The 19,960-nt window shown below is 40.1% G+C and overlaps 1 long non-coding RNA gene across 1 annotated transcript in view; it reads left to right on the top strand.

The window, feature by feature from the left end:
- The window catches only part of LOC122673621, a 75,250-nt gene that overhangs the window by 16,060 nt on the left and 39,230 nt on the right, over positions 1-19,960 (top strand). The window contains exon 2 of the long non-coding RNA XR_006334754.1: positions 18,635-18,774. This is a non-coding gene — a long non-coding RNA (uncharacterized LOC122673621). The remainder of the gene's footprint in view (positions 1-18,634; positions 18,775-19,960) is intronic.

Raw genomic sequence — 19,960 nt, 5'->3', positions numbered from 1 at the left:
CATTTAATGAAAGTGTGACCTTATCTATAAATTCATCCTGGTCTATAATTTTGTTCCTCTCTCCATGGTCTAACACTTGTAGAATCTATTTCCCCAGGTTAACCACAATGTAGAATTAATAACAACATATTTTAATTACTTTGGTGTGTAACTTGTTCACTTTCTGAATTAGATTTTGTACCATCCTCACCATGACGTGTTTGAATTTAATTCTAGCTAACAATCTTGAGACAATGAAAGATGCAAGGAGTGGAACACAAGGAAATTTGTCATGCTTTTGAAAGGTTTTCTGCTCAGATGAAGCCATAGAGGATCGTAGGTCTGGTAGCTCTCTACTCATCAGACAGGGAAGAAGGAATTGCTTCCGCTGACCAGGGTAGCTCCCCAGGAGTTAGGGATCTGGCATATGCAGAGTTATCTGAGTCTGTCCAAGTGTCTCCCTTCGAATTACCAAGCTACCACTCTGTCCCAGACAATGTCCTGAATTTTCCAGAACACTCAATGAGGTTAAAATTTGACATATATTCACCATAACTTGAACTGGGAACTTAAAATCCTGCACTGGTTATTTTCCTTTTTATTAGCCTCAGCAATGTAGTCAGAAGACATTATTGATGGTCCCCATGAACTTCACATTTGTAATTTTTGCCATCCTATTTTATTATAGCAGCCACTTGGGGCTTCCCTGGTGGCTCAGAGGTAAAGCGTCTGCCTGCAATGTGGGAGACCTGGGTTCGATCCCTGGGTTGGGAAGATCCCCTGGAGAAGGAAATGGCAACCCACTTGAGTATTCTTACCTGGAAAGTCCCATGGACGGAGGAGCCTGGTAGGCCACAGCCCATGGGGTCACAAAGAGTCCGACATGACTGAGCAACTTTGCTTGCTTGCTTGCTTGGTTTGTCCAAGCATTGACTCCAAAATGTGCCTCATTCTGAGTGATCACAGGTGATAATCTAAATAACTATTTTACCTCTGCATATCATGGATTTTCCTATGAAAGTCGCTCAGTCATGTCTAACTCTTTGTGACCCCATGGACTATACAGTCCATGGAATTCTCCAGGCCAGAATACTGGAGTGGGTAGCTGTTCCCTTCTCCAGGGGATCTTCCCAACCCAGGGATTGAACCTAGGTCTCCCGCATTGCGGGTGGATTCTTTACCATCTGAGCCACAAGGGAAGCCAGATTTTCCTAGATTCCACCATTTAGTTCTTGTAGGATATTTTCTCTGTTGAGATCTATTTAGATCATATAGCCCTGGATTTTCGTTTCTTTGATACTATGTTGTGGCGATACATAGTTGTAGAGGGCAGAATGTAGCCTGATTAATAAAGAGATGTATGTATATACGACAGGACTCAAGTGACTTAGCGTGCAGACACATACGTGGGTTACAGAAATATTGGAGGGGTTGAAGAAGCAAGTTTCAGGATGAACTTCCAGAAACAATTCCCAAAGCCACAGAATGCAAATGGTTGCCAGCATAGTTGGCTGTTGTTTAGTCAGTAAGTTGTGTTGAACTCTTCTGTGACTCTGTGGGCTTAGCCTGCCTGGCTCCTCAGTCCGCGTGATTTCTCAGGCAAGAATACTGGAGTGGGTTGTCATTTCCTTCTCCAGAAGATCTTCCTGATCCAGGGATTGAAGCCATGTCTCCTGGGTCAGCATATTCTTGTTGAAATGAGGATGCTGGGAAACTGTTGCTATGGTTGCTCGCTCCAGAGCCATGCTGCAGCTGGTATGACCCACACCAGCAGAAGATGTGCTTCATTCTGTGATTCTCTTCTCACTTCCTCAGTTCTGAATTCATTTCTCACACACACACACACACACACACTCACACTCACACACACACAAATGCCTCAGTTGGTGGAACCTAAATCATACTGGAACTTCCTCTGTAAGTTCATCTGGGAAGTATAGCTGTTATTTTTCCAGACTCTGTTGTACACTAGAGAAAGATCCAAATAGAGGTTGAGTGGATCAATCTACTATTAGTATGTTTTTCAATGGAGTTTTAATTGCCACACACTTTTCTTTCTCCTACTTTTTCTCTTTGTTGTTGTTGTTTGTATCTGTAATTAGATATTGTTATGGTTTCTATTTGTCTGTTACTCTGTTTTGAATGTATAAGCTGTTTACTAAGAAAATCTGTGGAGACACGCGGGTAGCATGAGCTAGGGCAGCTGCCAGGGTCAGTCTGTGAGCATCATCCTGAGACATTTCTCACACAGTCCCTGCCTGCTCCTGGGGCACGCTCTCCTTCACTTGGACAAACAAGACAGAGAGATGCTATATCTATATCTATATATATCTCAGTGGCTTTCCAAATTGTGAATTTGTCTTTAGTTCTCTTATTAGCTGACTCTGTTATCTGCTGTAAATATGATTATACTTTTTGCTTCATCCCCACTCTAACTTCTGAGTTAGGAGGCTATATCTCAGGAAATATATGTGGCAAGTATTAATGGTTTCTCCTTTGGTCCCTTCAATTCTATGGTTCTATGTGTGTAGAACTGGGTGCCTGTAGAACTTTTTAAAGCAAGTAAACAATTGTTGATGAGGCTTCCTGGGCTCTGTCACTTACATTTCAAGAACTCCTTTTCCTGCAGGAACTCTGGAGAGGTGTAAGTTAGCTGTATATCCTCTCTGGATTTGGCAAATAGCCTTCACAATTTATGGCTTGGGATTATGACCATTCCTAGTTTTATCAGATTTTTCTATTCTGCGTTTTGTTCTTTGTTGTTTTGTAGGCTTAGCTAGCATAGTGTAATAAAAACAGCTTTATCATGACATGTCTTGGCAGAAGTTTGGGAATAGGAGAGAGAATGGAAGGAATATTTTAGATTTTTCTCTCTTTTAGAGTAGTGATAATAAAAGTCAAGTTCCTTTTTTAAATTGGACTGACTGCGCTGTGCAGCCTGCAGGCTCCCAGTGCCCGGAGCAGGAGCTGAGCCCAGGCCACGGCAGTGAAAGGGCTGGTCCCAACCATGAGGCCTCAGGGAACTCCCCTCAGGTTCCTTTTTCCTAATGTGCTTTTGACTCCTTTTGCATGTTAGTGCAAATAACATTTGCCTAATAACAACAACATAAAGAGAATAAATTTGGTAACTAAATGGATGATGATCTAGTTTGGGATCTAATTAATGGAAAATGGCATTAAGTTGCAACTGACAACTTAAACCACTTTGTATAATTCTCCCGAAGAAACTTCTTATCTGGGGATCCATTGAAAACGGTGAAATTTTGCTTCTTTGTTGACCAATCTTCCCTTCAAAACACCTTTGGATACTTAGAGACTCAACAGTATATTAAGAATAATTGGGTTCCCCCCGGCTGTGGAAGGGAAACAAAAGTATTATGGGTTTTAAGCCAGAGTAAAACTAGTAATATTTAGGTCATAAATGGAAATGTCACAGTGTTCTGGCAAGGTTTGCTTTGCATATTTATGATTTTAGTTATTTATACCCTACTTTGTTTTGAAAAGGATTTCAGGCAACTTACAAAAACACACAAAATAAAAACAAGTAAGTGGGGAAATTGAGATAAAGGGAAAATATTTTGGAAAAACAAGATGAAGCACAGGGGGAAAGAATTTAACAAATGCTTGCTGCAGAATTCTGTCTACTTGCTTAAAGAGGGCTAGCTGTTTGGCTCAGATTTTCTAGTAGCCAGTGGAAAGAAGCAAATGTAATTAGCTGCAAGATTCACAAACTTATTAAGATATAAATAAAGCCACTGCTCAGGAGACCTGTATAATATTCCTGGTACTAGAAAAACCTGATTAAAATGTAATGACTTGTTTTCCTAACAGCATTTGTAATGTAAGTAAAATAATTTTCACAGAGAAAATTTTGTGTAGCTTCTTTTAATAAAATTCTGTGGCATAACACCAAAAAGTAATCATATAAAATTTATTCCAGCAGGGGCTAGAATGAAGCAGTTCAGGTGCAGGCTCTTACTGGTTTGTAAAATTTGAGTATTCAGATAAATAGTATTTGTTGCAAAATATATTTCTTTCCATTTTAATAATTGTTTTAAATTTATATATGATATATGTATATAAAAAATTCAAGTAGTAAATTAAAACAAAACCCACTTCCTCTTTCCAGGAGGACTCATTGTTAAAAATTTGGATTTTTAAAATATAGAGTCAAATGTATCAATGTACTTGTAGTATGTTCATACACACACTTACAGACATATGAACAGAGTTACATCCTGATATCCACCACTCATAAATCCAGGTGTGTTACTTTTAAGTCATATGCTTTGGTGTAGGGTCCAGCTGATGGTCCATGTGGACTAATGGAATAATTTCATTTGGGAGGAGTGCTCTTCATGGTGCCAGGAACAGAAGCCAGGAGCAGATGTGTTCTGAAGGATATCTGCCAGGCCAGTTACCCAGGGATGTGCTGTGGAGTGGCCATGCAGGCAAGCTTTGGGTCTCTGCCTCCCACCACCCATTCCCTCTAGCCAGGCAGTGAACATCACATATCTTCTTCCAGGTCAGAGAAGTGTAAGTGAAAACTCAAGTAGAAAAGAAAAGCTCTTATCCTCAGTTCCTGCAGATGTCCTGGTGACAAAGAGCCAGTCAGGTCCCACAGACCACTGGTTACATGAAAGGGAGGTTGCAAACTCAAAGGGAAAGAGATTTAATAGAAATACTAGTTCAGGGAACTAAAATAATACCACATATGTCCTAAGAGTGATAAACAAAGCTATCACAGCCAAAGAATATGATTAGGGATTTACTGAAACAAGAGTAGATGGTAACAATAATGTTATATGTCAATTACATATCAATAAAAAAGAATAAATAGTAATGGCAAAATCAGAAAATATGACTTAAGGAGTATGGTATAATTATTAACATTAAAATCTCTTTACTTCCGGAAGAGCACAAAATCAAGCGAAGAAGAAATTAATGAGCTGGAAATGTGAGAAATGACATAAAATGGCACACAGCTAAAAGGGTTAAAGGAGCAAAAATGTAAGAGAAAAGTTGAGATAGGGATGATATTAAATATTCCAGGATCTATCAAAATGAGTGCCAGATGGAGAAAATAAAATAGACATGATATTTAGGGGAAGGGAAAGAGAATTTCCAGACAGAAAGATATGGTTACTGAAATAAAGAAAAACCCCAACCAATACAATGTTGTAAAGTAAAATAAATAAATAATTTTTAAAAATTAAATTAAAAAATATATATACTGACAGGGCCTACATGGGGGCTCATTGTTAAAATGACTTATTATGCTGACCTCTCAAACAAAGAATAAAATCACAGTGATCCTTGAGATTGAAAAGAAAAAAGAATTATTGTGAGGAGTAAATGAAATAATACATGGAACGCATTCTACACAGTGCTGAGCACACAGTAAACACTCAATAAATGTTAGCTGTACACATGTAAAAAGAAAGAAAAAACCCAAATCTTAAGCAGGATGTATTCAAAACACACACACACACACACACACACACACACACACACAGATACATGGTAGAGAGGGTTTAGTACATGAGGAACAAAAAACCCTAAAACTTTCTGTAAGGAAAACAGACGATTTACAAGGAAATGAGGGTCTGATTGATACGAACCTTCTTACTAGCCACATAAGGCTGTTAAAAGGTTGATAAAATCAGAGGTGAAGAATGGAGACTGGAAAAAAAAGTTGGGGGGTAAAAATAAATAGATACCAAATTGTAGGTATAAAATGTTTTCAAAGTAAACTAGCAAGAAAATCGGAGAAGGCAATGGCACCCTACTCCAGTGCTCTTGCCTGGAAAATCCCATGGACGGAGGAGCCTGGTGGGCTGCAGTCCATGGGGTCGCTAAGAGTCGGACACGACTGAGCAACTTTCACCTTTCACTTTCATGCACTGGAGAAGGAAATGGCAACCCACTCCAGTGTTCTTGCCTGGAGAATCCCAGGGATGGGGGAGCCTGGTGGGCTGCCGTCTGTGGGGTCGCACAGAGTCGGACATGACTGAAGTGACATAGCAGCAGCAGCAAGAAAATAAAGATTAAATAGGTAAACTAATAACTTTTTAGCTAAACAATCTTGAGTTATGGAAAGCAAAACAGAAACAAAGCTGAATTTGTTTATTGGATGGAAAATATCTTCAGTCAGGAAAGAAAAGGGAAAGAGCGAAGGAGAGGACAGACAGACAGATGATTATATGTAGGGAATTCATGTCTTAACAAAATTTTGAGGTGGCTCTCCTGTTAGCGCTCCTGTGGAAGGAGCCAAGACTGCCGACTCTTGCGTGACGGCCTTATGCTGTAGCCCTTTCCTTTAAACCTGCAGGAAACATGTCTTTATTCATAATCTCAGTGGTAGTGTGGTTTTTGCTTTTTTAAATTTCAGACAGGTGCTAGTCGGGTGTGGTGTCTTGCATGACCTGTGCAGCTGTTAACGTCACCTCTAACACTTCCACACAACTTGAGTATCAGCGTGTTATAGGAAGTTAAAGAAAATCACAAGTATCCTTAGAACTTTGTAATTCAGGACAGAGGATTTCAATTCACCAGTGAGTGTAACAATGTATTAATTGGAGTTGTCTCTAAAGTGAACACTAGGGCAATCTGATTTGAATTTCTTACTTTAAAAATGGTTATTACTTTTTCTATATGTTAAAAAATTAAAAATTAAAAAAATTAAAATTTTTACTATATTATATTTTAATGTATAGAAGAAAGATAAGAATGAAAGAAAAGGAAATGAAGAGAGGAAAGGAAGTATTGGGCAATATCTCTTTAAGGCTTTGGTTCAAATCTATACATCTCTGTAGATAGTAAATTCCAATTTTTCTTCATGATATTCAGATTTGGAGACAACATTCTTGGGGTTATAATTATAACAGTATGCCGATGTTACTGCAAAATTCAGTAAACAACTGAAACCGCTATCTATGCTTGCTTCTATGAGTATCTGCTTCTTTTTCTTAAGAATTGTACGAAATAACACGAGAGAGTATTACACGAAAACCACTTCTTCTGGACTTGAATGCTGTAAAACTGGATAAGCTGCTTCAGTGAAATTTGTCGTAAGTTGGGCAAACCTAAGTAAATTACATCTGCAATTAAAAATGACACTTGATCATGCATGTTTGTGGAGCTCCCACCTGGGTATGATCATGTTTTATGATCATTTGTACTTTTAGCAACAAATGTTATATCTACTTTCCCATAGCTTTCCCTTCCTGTTAATGGAGTGAGAAATGAAATATGCTTTCTTAACTTCCCTTGGGCTTTAAGCAAAGTTAGACCATGACTAGGCAACCAGCAATGGGAAACAATGAGAAATAAATGACAAATTCTCACAAATCAAATCCTTTCTTAAGGTCAGCTATGCACATGTGTTGCACTGCAGCTAATAATAATACAGAAGAAATAAACAAAGACTTGTAACCTTATTGCTGTTTTCTCCTTCTTCTCCTTTCCACACCCCAAACCTAATCTCTGGTGTGTAGGTGACTGTCAGTGTCAACCTTATTTCGTAGGTAGAAACATGAAAACTAACATCAACATAAACTAATTTACTTAATTGTGAGTTCTTTAAGGACAGAAATTGTATCCTAATGGTACTTTGAATGCACAGGTAGAGAACAATGCCTAGCTTATGTCTGTTGCCCAAGAACAACATAATGTCACTTCACACATGTTTATGGCACACACAAAGGCAGTTCTGCCAGCTTCTGTCATGGAAAAGATAAAAATAGTGCCGTGAATACAGAACTCTGAACCCTTCATAAAACATATAGCTCTGCCAAGATGGTCTTGATTATTCGGGTTTATCTTTTTCACTTTATCGCTAGGGTGCGGAAACGTCTTGATTTTCAAGTGGCATAAGAAACCAGAAAGGTTTGTATGGAAACCGTGACATGGGACCATAAAATATCGAGTCAGGACATTTTGTTCTTATTATTTTATCTTTAACAGTATTTTGAGAATTAATGAGAACAATTTTTTTCAGTGCAGTTAATGGTCCATGAAAGGCAATGTAGAGAGTGAAAAAAGTTGGGAGTCATCTAATCAACTGATATTTACTGGATTGTCTATTATATGTCAAATCTTTGCTAAACTTTCACTGTCTCAAAGGAGTTAGACAGATATGGTTCCCTGTTCTCATTGAGCTGACATTTTAGAGAAAGTGTTAGGCAGAAAACTAACCAGCTAAACAAACGGCCGAGTGAACAAGTGTGCACTGGAGTGTGGGATGCCGGGGGAGCTGACTTCCCATTGGAGAGGGCACCAGTTAGGCAACACTGGCTGAGGTCAGGAGGAGAGTCCAGACCCGGAAGAGGGGTCTTTCAGACCGATAAACCACGGAAGCAAAAGCTCTGATTTGGGAAAGAATCTGCACCTGAGATCTAGGCTTGAATACACACACACTGATTTCTAAACACAAGTGGGTAAACCGTTTTACCTAATTTCACATTCATAAAATCAAAATAACAATGCGTGTGTTGAAAGTCAGGGCTTCCCAGGTGGCTCCAGTGGTAAAGAACCCTCCCGCCAATGCAAGAAATGTGGGTTTGATCCTGGATTGGGAAGAGCCCCTGGAGGAGGGCATGGCAACCGTCCAGTATTCTTTCCTGGAGAGTCCCCATGGAGAGAGGAGCCTGGTGGGCTACAGGTCACAGGTTGCCTACCTATGAGTTAGACATGACCGGAGCAACTTAGCATGCACTCACGCAAGCTGAAACCCGGTGTGAAAGTTAAAACTCTTCATGGCAAAGCACTCTAGACATTGTAGACCTTCAGAAAAGGCTGCTTCCCTTTTCTACCAACATTTTATAGCTTTAGCTGAATTATTTACAGAAGTCACAACAACAAAATGTTAACATTTCTGAAGAATAAGTGTCATTTTGTTCCAAGCAGCGCTTACTGGAAAAAATTTTTTAAAAACTCTTTTGGAAGCTTTAAACAAGATCCAGCAGTACCCTAACAACTGTGACAGTCACAGATTACCATACATACTTTTGATCCAAGTGTGTTTCAGTGACTGCAAAAAAATCACTATTGAAATGTAACAGACTGAAGTTCTTACTTGTTGAGTTTTCAGTGATAGATTAGAGTGTATTTAATCACCTTTTCAGCATGAGTTAATTTAATCTCTTTTACATTAAACAGACTCTTAAACAAGACTTTGAAATGCTGCTGTATTACACTAGGATTATTTTACTATATATAGACATTTTGGAGTTTTAAAAGCCCTACCCTAAAATGTATCTGTTTAGATGACCTTTCGTAACCAATTCCAGTTGGCTGATACAATTTTATCAGCCAATTGTAATGCTTGCTTTCTTAATAGACAAGTAACCTTCCCTTTCTTGGAGCAAGAATACTTGATACACTAAATGACTAGAGAAATTTAAGTCCTTAGTAAACTCTACTCACTAAAATATGTCCCTTTGAGACCAAACCACACCCATAAAATGAGTCACAATAAAATAATCCCTGGGATTAATATCTGATCTGTATAACCTATGTGTTCTGATGAAGAACAAGTTGATGTAGTTGTTCAGTTGTTATGTCCAACTCTTTGTGACCTTGTGGACTGCAGCATGCCAGGTTTCCCTGTCCTTCACTATCTCCCTGAATTTGCTCAAACTCACACCCATTGTGTCAGTGATGCCATCCAACCATCTCATTCTCTGTTGCCCCCTTTTCCTCCTTCCCTTAGTCTTCCCCAGCATCTGGGTCTTTTCCAGTGGGTTGGCTCTTCACATCAGGTGGACAAAGTATTGGAGCTTTAGCATCAGTCCTTCCAGTGAATATTCAAGGTTGATTTCCTTCAGGATTGACTAGTTTGATCTCCATGCTGTTTAAGGGATTTTCAAGAGTCTCCACCACCATCAATTTGAAAGCATCAACTCTTTGGCGCTCAGCCTTCTTTATGGTCCAGATCTCACATCCATACATGACCACTGGAAAAACCATAACTTAGACTATATGGACCTTTGTCAGCAAAGTGATGTCTCTACTTTTTAATATACTATCTAAGTTTGTCATAGCTTTTCTTCCAAGGAGCAAGCATCTTTTCTCTTCATGGCTGCAGTCAGCTTTCACAGTGATTTTGGAGCCTAAGAAAATAAAATCTGTCACTGCTTCCACTTTTTCTCTGTTTGCCATGAAGCGATGAGATGCTATGATCTTCGTTTTTCGAATATTGAGTTTTAAGACAACTTTTTCATTCTCCTCTTTCATTTTCATCAAGAAGCTCTTTAGTTCCACTTTGTTTTCTGCCATTTGAGTGATGTTATCTGCATATATGAGGTTGTTGATATTTCTTCCAGCAATCTTGATTCCATCTTGTGATTCATCCAGCCTGGTATTTCACATGATTCATTCTGTATAGATGTTAGGTAAGTATTGTGACAATATACAGCCTTGAGGTACTCCTTGCCCAATTTTGAACCAGTCCATTTGTTCCATGTTCCAGGTTCTCATTGTTGCTTTTGGGCCTTCATACAGGTTTCTCAGGAGGCAGGAAAAGTGGTCTGGTATTCCCATCTCTTTAAGAATATTCCAGTTTGTTGTGATCCACACAGTCAAAGGTTTTTAGCATACTCAATGAAGCCAAAGTAGAGGTTTTTCTGGAATTCCCTTGCTTTCTCTATGATCCAATGGATGTTGGCAATTTGATCTCTGGTTTGTCTGCCTTTTCTAAATCCAGCTTATATATCTGAAAGTTCTCAGTTCACATACCGTTGGAGCCTAGCTTGAAGGATTTAGAACACTACCTTGCTAGCATGTGAAATCTGGAACATTTCCTTCATCTCTCTTCAGGTGGCGTAGACCTCTTCAGGTTCCATTTCCCTCTCTTCTGGTGGCATAGACCTCAACCTGTTTGGTGGCTGTCATGATTGCATCAAGGATGCAATTCCATCAAGGATGGAAACCAGCTCTGAATTTGCAGTGGCTTGGATCCTTGGGCATTTACTCTAGCTTGTACAAGTAACCTGAGATGTGGCGAAAAGACATGTTTCTTCCCAGATATGGTGCACCTGCCTTGAGTGTGAATAGCAGGTGGCTTGTTTGTCCTGCTGCCACTGAGACCTCTAGTAGCAAGACAAGTGGCTAGGAAGAGCTAATGTGGGCGGGGCGGGGGGGGGGGACATTTTCTACTCCATACAGGTTTTCAGAGAGGTGGAAAGAGCCATGTGGAGCTTATGATAGTGCTCATAAGGAAAAAAAAGAAAAACAAGTTTTCCTGAGGGAGGGCATAGAAACTCATCAGAAAAAAAAATTGTGGCATAGGTGAAGTGAAGCAAAGTGAAGTTATTATTGTAGAGAAAACTGCTGTGAGTCATCTGGGTTAAAAATTAAACCAACCAACCAACAAACAAAAAATTCTAATTGTAAGAGAATGAGACAGGAATATTTTTTAGTTTTTTAATCTAAATTATTCCCAGGAGTGTAGACTTTCTTTCTGAGAATAGAAGCAGTGAAAGGAGATTTCTGTGGGTTGAGTTAATTTCTTCTACTGGATACCCCTGAAAAATCATAACAACTGACTGAAATGAATCTTAGCTTTGCCTTTGTTCAGCCAAATTCATGTCTCTCTTTTCTCTTTATTAGTGGCCTAGAATACCTCCCATCTCTCCATTTACTTAAATCCCACAATATCTTGTTAAAAACATATCTTTTTTGTTAAGTTTCTCTCTCTGACCTTTTTTTCAGTAAGCTCTCCCTTCTCTAACTTTCCTGAACTACTCTTTTTAGCTTAACCCGAATAGGGCTTCTCCAATGGCTCAGTGGTAAAGAATCTGCCTGCAGTGTGGAACCCTTGGGTTTAATCCCTGGGTTGGGAAGATCTCTTGGAGAAGGAAATGGCAACCCACTCCAGTATTCTTGCCTGGGAAATCCCATGGACACAGGAGCCTGGCAGGCTATAGCCCGTGGGGTCGCAAAGTCGGACACAACAGAGCAACAGAAACACACACACAGAGAAGGGGAAATAGAGTGAGGCTGTTTGTGGAACTGGTAGACTGATGATCATTTCAGGGTCTATATGCAGGAATTGAATTGTCAGTCTTTTTTGGGGGTGGCGAGGGGTAAGAAGGAGGCAAGTGTTTGTGGAACTTGGATAGTAAAAATATGATGCCAGTGTAGGGGATGAGGTTGAATTTTTTCTTTATTAGCTTTTAGGGTAGGTTTTGAGCTCCAGGGAGAGAGAGGTGAAGGCTGGAGGAATCATAGTTATAAAAGACTCAGTAAGACATTGAATAGAAGCAGTGCTGCTTCAGGACCCATGAGAATGCTAGCACAGATCTGATGAGAAGAACATCCCCAGCCCTACGTCTTCCCCCTCCCTTTTCACCCTAAGATTCGGGAGGCCATTGCTGTGAAACTTTTGAGCATGCCAGGCTGTGTTCCCACACATGGTTCCAGAAACAGAATCAATGAAGACGTACCTAGATGAAGAGGCCAGAGAGGAGGGGCACAAACAGAGTGATCACAGGAAAATGCAAGATAACACCCAAGACTCAGAGATACATCAGGGAGATTGTGAGACGGAGAAGGGGGTTAGGGAGGGGCTTAATTTCTGCATGAGCAGATGTAGGTCAGTATTCCTAACAGTCTGGCATAAGTGTCAATATGGTTTTATTCCTGCTCATAACATAGCATAGTCCCTTCCAGCTCTTTCGTTTATAGTGGTACTAAGTAATGCATTTCTTTAAAAGCTACTGGCTATAATCAAAAGTAGCCAGTGTGCATTTCTTTAAAAACATTGTATTTATGCCCAAGTTTTCACTACAGGTTCATTGAAACTAATTAGTGTATTTATTTGCCAGGGCTGTTATTATAAAATACCACAAATTGAGTGGCTTAACAACAGAAATTTATTGTCTCATGGTTCTGGAAGCTAAAAAACCAAGATGAAGGTGTTGGTAAGGCTAATTCCTCCTAAGGACTGTAAGGGAGAGTCTGTTCCATGTCTCTCTCTAGCTTCAAGTGGGTGGTTGTCCATCTTTGGCATTGTTTGGTTTGTAGGTCTCTGCCCTCATATTCACATGGTGTTCTTCCTGTATGTATGTCTGTCCAGATATCCCTTTTTATAAGTTTATCAGTCATATTGGAGTAGAGACTCATTCTAGTAAATTGGGGTATATAGTCCCTTTGCCGGGCTTCCCAGGTGGTGCTAGTAGTAAAGAACCTGCCTGCCAATGCAGGAGATGGAAGAGACATGGATTTGATCCCTGGGTTTGGAATATTCCCTAGAGAAGGGCATGGCAACCCACTCCAGTATTCTTGCCTGAAAGTTCCATGGACAGAGGAGCCTGGCGGGCTACAGTCCATAGGATCGAAAAGAGTCGAATATGACTGAAGTGACTAAGCACAGTCCCTACACCAATTCCCTGGTGGCTCAGATCCGGTGAAGCGTCTGCCTACAGTGCGGGAGACCCAGGTTCAATCCCTGGGTTGGGAAGATCTCCTGGAGAAGGAAATGGCAACCCACTCCAGTATTGTTGCCTGGAAAATCCTAGGAATGGTGGAACCTGGTAGACTACAGTCCATGGGGTGGCAGAGAGTCGGACACGACTGAGCAACTTCACTTCTATGCCAATTATGACCTCATCCTAACTAATCACACTTACAGTGACCCTATTTGCAAGTAAGACCACATAATGAGGGACTGGGAATTAGGACTTCAACATAAGAACTTTGTAGGACACAATTCAATCCATAACAGTTGGACATGTTGAAGACCTAGAGATGAATTAGAATTCTTGGTCTGAGAATCTGGGGCTATGGTGGGGGTAGTACAGCGCTGTCTTTGAAGATGAAGTGCTCTAGGATAATTAAGTTTTTGTCTCTTAATTAGCTCTGCTCTAGATATTCCTTTAACTAGTGGTGAGGGGAAAGAGTGATCACGAAGTGAACAGATGCTCCCCAGTTATAGTCATCATATATGTGACATCATATAATATATATATATATATTAATCCAAATGAGAGCACATGGTTTATAACAGACTAAGTGATGATTGATAAAGTATACAAAATTGGGGCCAGTCTTGGCCTCATTTGTGGTAGGCTATTCATGTGAAAGGATTGCTTTTGATCCATGGTATGGTAGGTGATCAGTACCTCAAAACATCTAACAACCTAAGTTTGTGAATGTATTTCACAGCAAAATGAATTTTTCAGATGTAATTAGGATTAGGGACCTTAAAATAAGGAGATTATGCTGGATTACCCATGTGACCCAGATGAGAACTTTATCTCAGTTCAATTCAGTTCAGTCGCTAAGTCTTGTCTGACTCTTTGCGACCCCATGGACCACAGTACGCCAGGACTGCGGCACGCCAGGCTTCCCTGTCCATCAACTCCCGGAGCCTACTCAAACTCATGTCCATCGTGTCAGTGATGCCATCAACCATCTCATCCTCTGTCATCCCCTTCTCCTCCCACCTTCAATCTTTCCCAGCATCAGGGTTTTTTTCAGATGAGTCGGTTCTTTTCATCAGGTGGCCAATGTATTGGAGTTTCAGTTTCAGCATCAGTCCTTCCAATGAATATTAAGGACTGATTTCCTTTAGGATTGTCAGGTTGGATCTCCTTGCAGTCCAAGGGACTCTCAAGAGTCTTTTCCAACACCACAGTTCAAAGGCATCAATTCTTCAGCGCTCAGCTTTCTTTATAGTCCAACTCTCACATCCATATATGACTACTGGAAAACCATAGCTTTGACTAGACGGACCTTTGTTGGTAAAGTAATGTATCTACTTTTTAATATGCTGTCTAGGTTGGTCATAGCTATTCTTCCAAGAAGCAAGAGTCTTTTAATTTCATGGCTGCAGTCACCATCTGCAGTGATTTTGGAGCCCAAGAAAATAAAGTCATTGTTTTCATTGTTTCCCCATCTATTTGCCATGAAGTGATGGGACCAGATGCCATGATCTTCGTTTTCTGAATGTTGAGTTTTAAGCCAACTTTTTCACTCTCCTCTTTCACTTTCATCAAGAGGCTCTTTAATTCTTCTTCACTTTCTGCCATAAGGGTGGTGTCATCTGCGTATCTGAGTTTATTGATATTTCTCCCAGCAATCTTGATTCCAGCTTGTGCTTCATTCAGCCCGGCATTTCGCATGATGTACTCTGCATATAAGATAAATAAACAGGGAGACAATATACAGCCTTGACATACTCCTTTTCTGATTTGGAACTGTCTGTTGTTCCATGTCCAATTCTAACTGTTGCTTCCTGACCTGCATACAGGTTTCTCAAGAAGCAGGTCAGGTGGTCTGGTATTCCCATCTCTTTAAGAATATTCCACAGTTTGTTGTGATCCACACAGTCAAAGGCTTTGGCGTAGTCAATAAAGCAAAAGTAGATGTTTCTCTGGGGCTCTTTGGCTTTTTCAGTGACCCAGCGAATGTTGGCAATTTGATCTCTGGTTCTTCTGCCTTTTCTAAATCCAGCTTGAATATCTGGAAGTTCACAAGAACTTTATCTAGCTGGAGGTAGTAGAGGTAAACCAAAGGATAAGGTCAGAGAAACTCAGATAATGGGAAGGACTCAATCCACTGTAGCTCACTTTGAAGATGAAGGAAGGTAGGTGGCCTCTGGATACTGAAAGTAACCGCTAGCTAACAGAGCAAAGACCTTAGTCTTAAAGCCACGAGGAACTCGATTCTGCTGATAACCTGAATGACCTTGGAAAGGAACATTTCCTAGAGCAACCTAGAAACTAGCTAGTCAGCACTTTGATTTTGACCTTGTGAAACCAGAACAGAGGAACCAGTAGGACCAACCAGACTTCTGACCTACAGAACTGTGAGATAATATCTTTGTGTTGTTAAATTGTTGTTAAGCTCCTAAACTCGTGGCAATTTGTTATAGCAGCAACAGAAAACTAATACAGTAGGTGTTAGCTGGAATTTCTCTGCCTTTAAGGTCAAGATAAGCCTGGAGTCCTCTTGTTTATGGTGACAAGGACAAATCACAAATTGTCAGGTTTATAAGGACAGATCTCTTGTCCTCACCAAGATTTCTGCAGGGCCTCAGGTCACGGAGGATAATGTATACTGTCGTGATTTTCTCTTGCTCAGACTTCCTGTTTCTACTGGAGAGTCTTGTAAAATTCTTGTGCAGTTGAGCTTGGTCACCTGCCTTCTTCTATTGTGACGAAAAGAATATGCTGGTCTGGTCTGCTGGAAAATGCGATGTTAGCTTACTTTAGCTGCGGCAGCCAAGGTCATTGTATATCAGGTGACAGCCAGCCTATCCTCAGATACCTTGTGAGCACGACTAGGAAAGATCAGTAGAACTGCCTGATTCCCACTTGTGCAAATAGTAAAATACTTATTTTATGTCACTGAGGTTTTGTGATTATTTGTTACATATTATTATTATGGTTTTATTAGATACCTCACACTTACCTGAGGGAGTTTTGTTCCCTTGGTAGTACATCCTTTTTTACTCTTTCTCCTCCTCCTATGCCTGAACCATACCATTTCCAGCCTCGTTTTGGTATATTTTATCTCTGTCTGTCTCCCATTTTTTCCTGTTGATATAAATTTCTTAGTTTTAAAATAATAGCTTCTTTCAACAGTCTGTTATCAGAGGCAAACTTCTTGTGTGGTAGTCTTCTAGGGAGTTAGATAAGAGGATTCTTTCATAAGGAGTGAATCGTAGCAGAAGGTTAATTCTGCGGATGTCCTGAATGATGTCCTTGGGGGTCTGAGTGACCACAGAGTTGTCAGGGAACCAGAACAGTCTCCAAAAGGGAAGAGTAATATCTCTGATCATGGTTTCTTAGATTAGAGAACATGATTCAAGTTCAAGGGTATTCAAGGGGTCTTAACACCTGTCTTTCTGACATCCAGCCCCAAATTACCTTGTATTGTTATCTTAAATCTGTATGTCACATGTCCTCAACAAAATTGTAAAGCTTTTGAATGTAGGCTTTGCTTTCTATGTTTTTGAAATCATGACATGTTGTCCACTGTGCCCTGCATATAGTGGGCCTTAAGTCAGTGTACATTACTAATGATAAAGAAAAATTAGACCCTAAAAGAAGAAGAGAGACTTTGTGAGGAATATCTCTGATTAGTTTCACCATCTCTAAATTTTTAAAAATCTTAATCTGGGAAGATATTCTAGATTTAAGAAAAAAAAAGTCAAGTTTAAAATTGAATTCTTAGAAGAGAGAAATAAGTGTTAAATTGAATCACAGATTACAAAGAGGAGGTTTTGAAATTACCAAAATCAAGAAGTGCAGATCCAACAGCTATCTATTGATTACTAAGTTGCTGAAGATTATAATTCATTGACATAAGCACTGGCTCCGTATGTCTAAGACAGGAAGCTTTTGGAAGGCAGCTGCTGATGTGAAAGTCATTGCTTAATGTTAAATTTTCTTGTAATAACTCCTTGGCAGAATCCTACTAGCAATTATAATACAAAGCAAAATATGTTGCAACAATATGTGTGAAAATATCAAATCCAAAATTCATTTTATATAGAACACTCATCCTTTGCCTTATACTTGAAATTTCCACTGATTCTTACATTCATTTAAAATTTACATTATTTCCCCAGACTATTAATAAAGATTAGCTATAGATTGAGAAAGGAGTGTTAGTTGCTCAGTCATGTCCCACTCTTTGCGACCCCATGGACTATAGCCCACCAGGCTCCTCTGTCCTTGGGATTCTCCAGGCAAGAATACTGGAGTGGGTACCCATTCCCTTCTGCAGGGGATCTTCCTGACCCAGGGATTGAACTCTGATCTCCTGCATTCTAGACAGATTCATTCCCACCTTAGCCATAGGAGAAGCCCTATAGATTCAGCCCTACTTTAAAAAATGACGCTTTTCCTTAATACAAAAGTAATATATACTGAAAATAGTAGTCCAGATACTATGCTTTAAATTCCTAACACCTACATACACAAGTTTGATGTTTGCCATTTTTAGATGATAAGCATAACACCGTGACCTTGGATGGCATCACTGACTCAATGGACATGTGAAAGTGAAAGTTGCTCAGTCGTGTCCGACTCTTTGCAACCCCAAGGACTGTATAGTCCATGGAATTCTCTAGGCCAGAATACTGGAGTGGGTAGCCTTTCCCTTCTCCAGGGGATTTTCCCAACCCAGGGATCGAACCCAGGTCTCCTGCATTGCAGGCTGATTCTTCACCAGCTGAGCCACAAGGGAAGAATTTGAGCAAACTAGGGGAGATAGTGAAGGACAGGGAAGCCTGGGTGCTGCAGTCTATGGGATTGCAAACAGTTGGACATGACAGCAACAATTGACCTTAATCAAATGGCAATATAATGGCCTCTGAATAGATAAACAAAACATTTGATTGAGAGTCCAAATAGCTATTGAGGTGTGTGTCTAAACCAAAAAATAAAGAAGAGGGATGCACACTTGCCTTTAAACTCTCAATCTTATCAGCTTAACTGTTTGTGTTCATGTATGGTTCTTGTGATACCAACTATGAAAGATTCAACATGGTTGCAAATTGATTTCAGCTCTTCCTGTTGAGGAAAGTTCCTCTCTGGGAATTTTAGATAGTTTTATTGACTTGCTTAACTGATAGAACATGATAAAGAATACTTTCTGGGACTTTTGAGGCTAGATCCTAAGAAGCTCTGTAACTGTTATGCAGTCCTACAGAGCACCCTCTGGAACCTCTGAGCTGCCACCTAAGAAGTTTGCCTCAGCCGAGTCTGCCATGCTGCAGGAGTGCTCCAGCTGACAGTCCCAGCTAGCCCTGCTTCCAGCCATAGCTTCCAGGATGTCAGACACGTAAGTGAAGCTGGCTTGAACTCTTCAAAGCAGAGTATTAGCTAGCTGACTATCACTGAGTACCTCAGTCAACGCTATGAGGAGTAGAACCCTCACCTGACTGAAGTCGTCTTAAATTCTTGGTCCATAAAATTGACAGTTATATGTAAGTGACTGTGTTCTTAAGTCACCTAGTTTGGGAAAGTGTCTCACTTCTCTATTCCTGAATGGCAAATAATCCCTGTACTTAGTGACTTAAAATGACAGCAACCATTATCTTTCTGTGTCTGTTTGGGTCAGGAAGTTGAAAGGCCACAGCTGGACTGACTTCTCACTGCTCTACAATGTCTGAACTGGGAATACTTGAAAGCCGGGAGTGACTTGATGGCTGAGGGCTTGAGTCATATGAAAACTTATGCTTTTGGTGGTTGATTTGGACTGTTAGCCAGGACCTCAGCTGATCTGTTGACTGGCATCTGTGTAGCTTTGTGATCTTTCCATGAGGTCTCTTCACGTGGGCTGGTTTGGGCTTCCTCAGAGCTTGGTACCAGGTTCCAAGTGAGTGAATGCTCTGTTGTCTCTATGTCTTAGTTTTGTAAATCACGCATGTTCTTTTTGATGTAGTCATAGGCTGTCTAGATCAAGGGGAGGAAAGACAAATCTCAGGTGACCAAGGCCTCAGGTTTGTTTTTGTTTGTCTGTTTGTTTTGCATGGGTTAAAGGATTTCTTGGGCACAAGGCTTTCAGTGGTAAAACCAGACAAATTCCAGGCAGACCAGGATGAATTGGTCACCCTACTAAACCTCCTGTTCTGGAGGAGTATCAGAGTCACATTTTATTAAAAGTGGGAGACAGCGTTGGAGCCATCTTTGAAAAATAAATCCTCCCACAGGTGTTTTATTTATTCCAGAATGTATAGTTGGAACACCAGTTGATATTGCTAGGGGAATGAACCGTTCATCAGAGTACAAATTCTGTGAGAACAGAGATTTTTCTTCTGTTGTCTATCAGTGAGTTTCAGGATTTAGTATAGTGATTGGCACAAAGTCATTGTCAATAAATTTTTATGGAATGACTGAATGGATAAATGTTAAGTTCTGTAACATTCCATTGCATAAAATCCAGGTAATATATGACTTTACCACACTTTTCTTGCTTGCTAGTAACCAGAGGAGAAATTATTTAAATTTTTTTTTTTTTAATGAAA

This window comes from Cervus elaphus, chromosome 17, assembly GCF_910594005.1.
Source record: "Cervus elaphus chromosome 17, mCerEla1.1, whole genome shotgun sequence".
Lineage (NCBI taxonomy): Eukaryota > Metazoa > Chordata > Mammalia > Artiodactyla > Cervidae > Cervus > Cervus elaphus.
The sequence above is the reverse complement of the archived record's forward strand: the minus strand, read 5'-3'. Positions and strand labels throughout refer to the sequence as shown.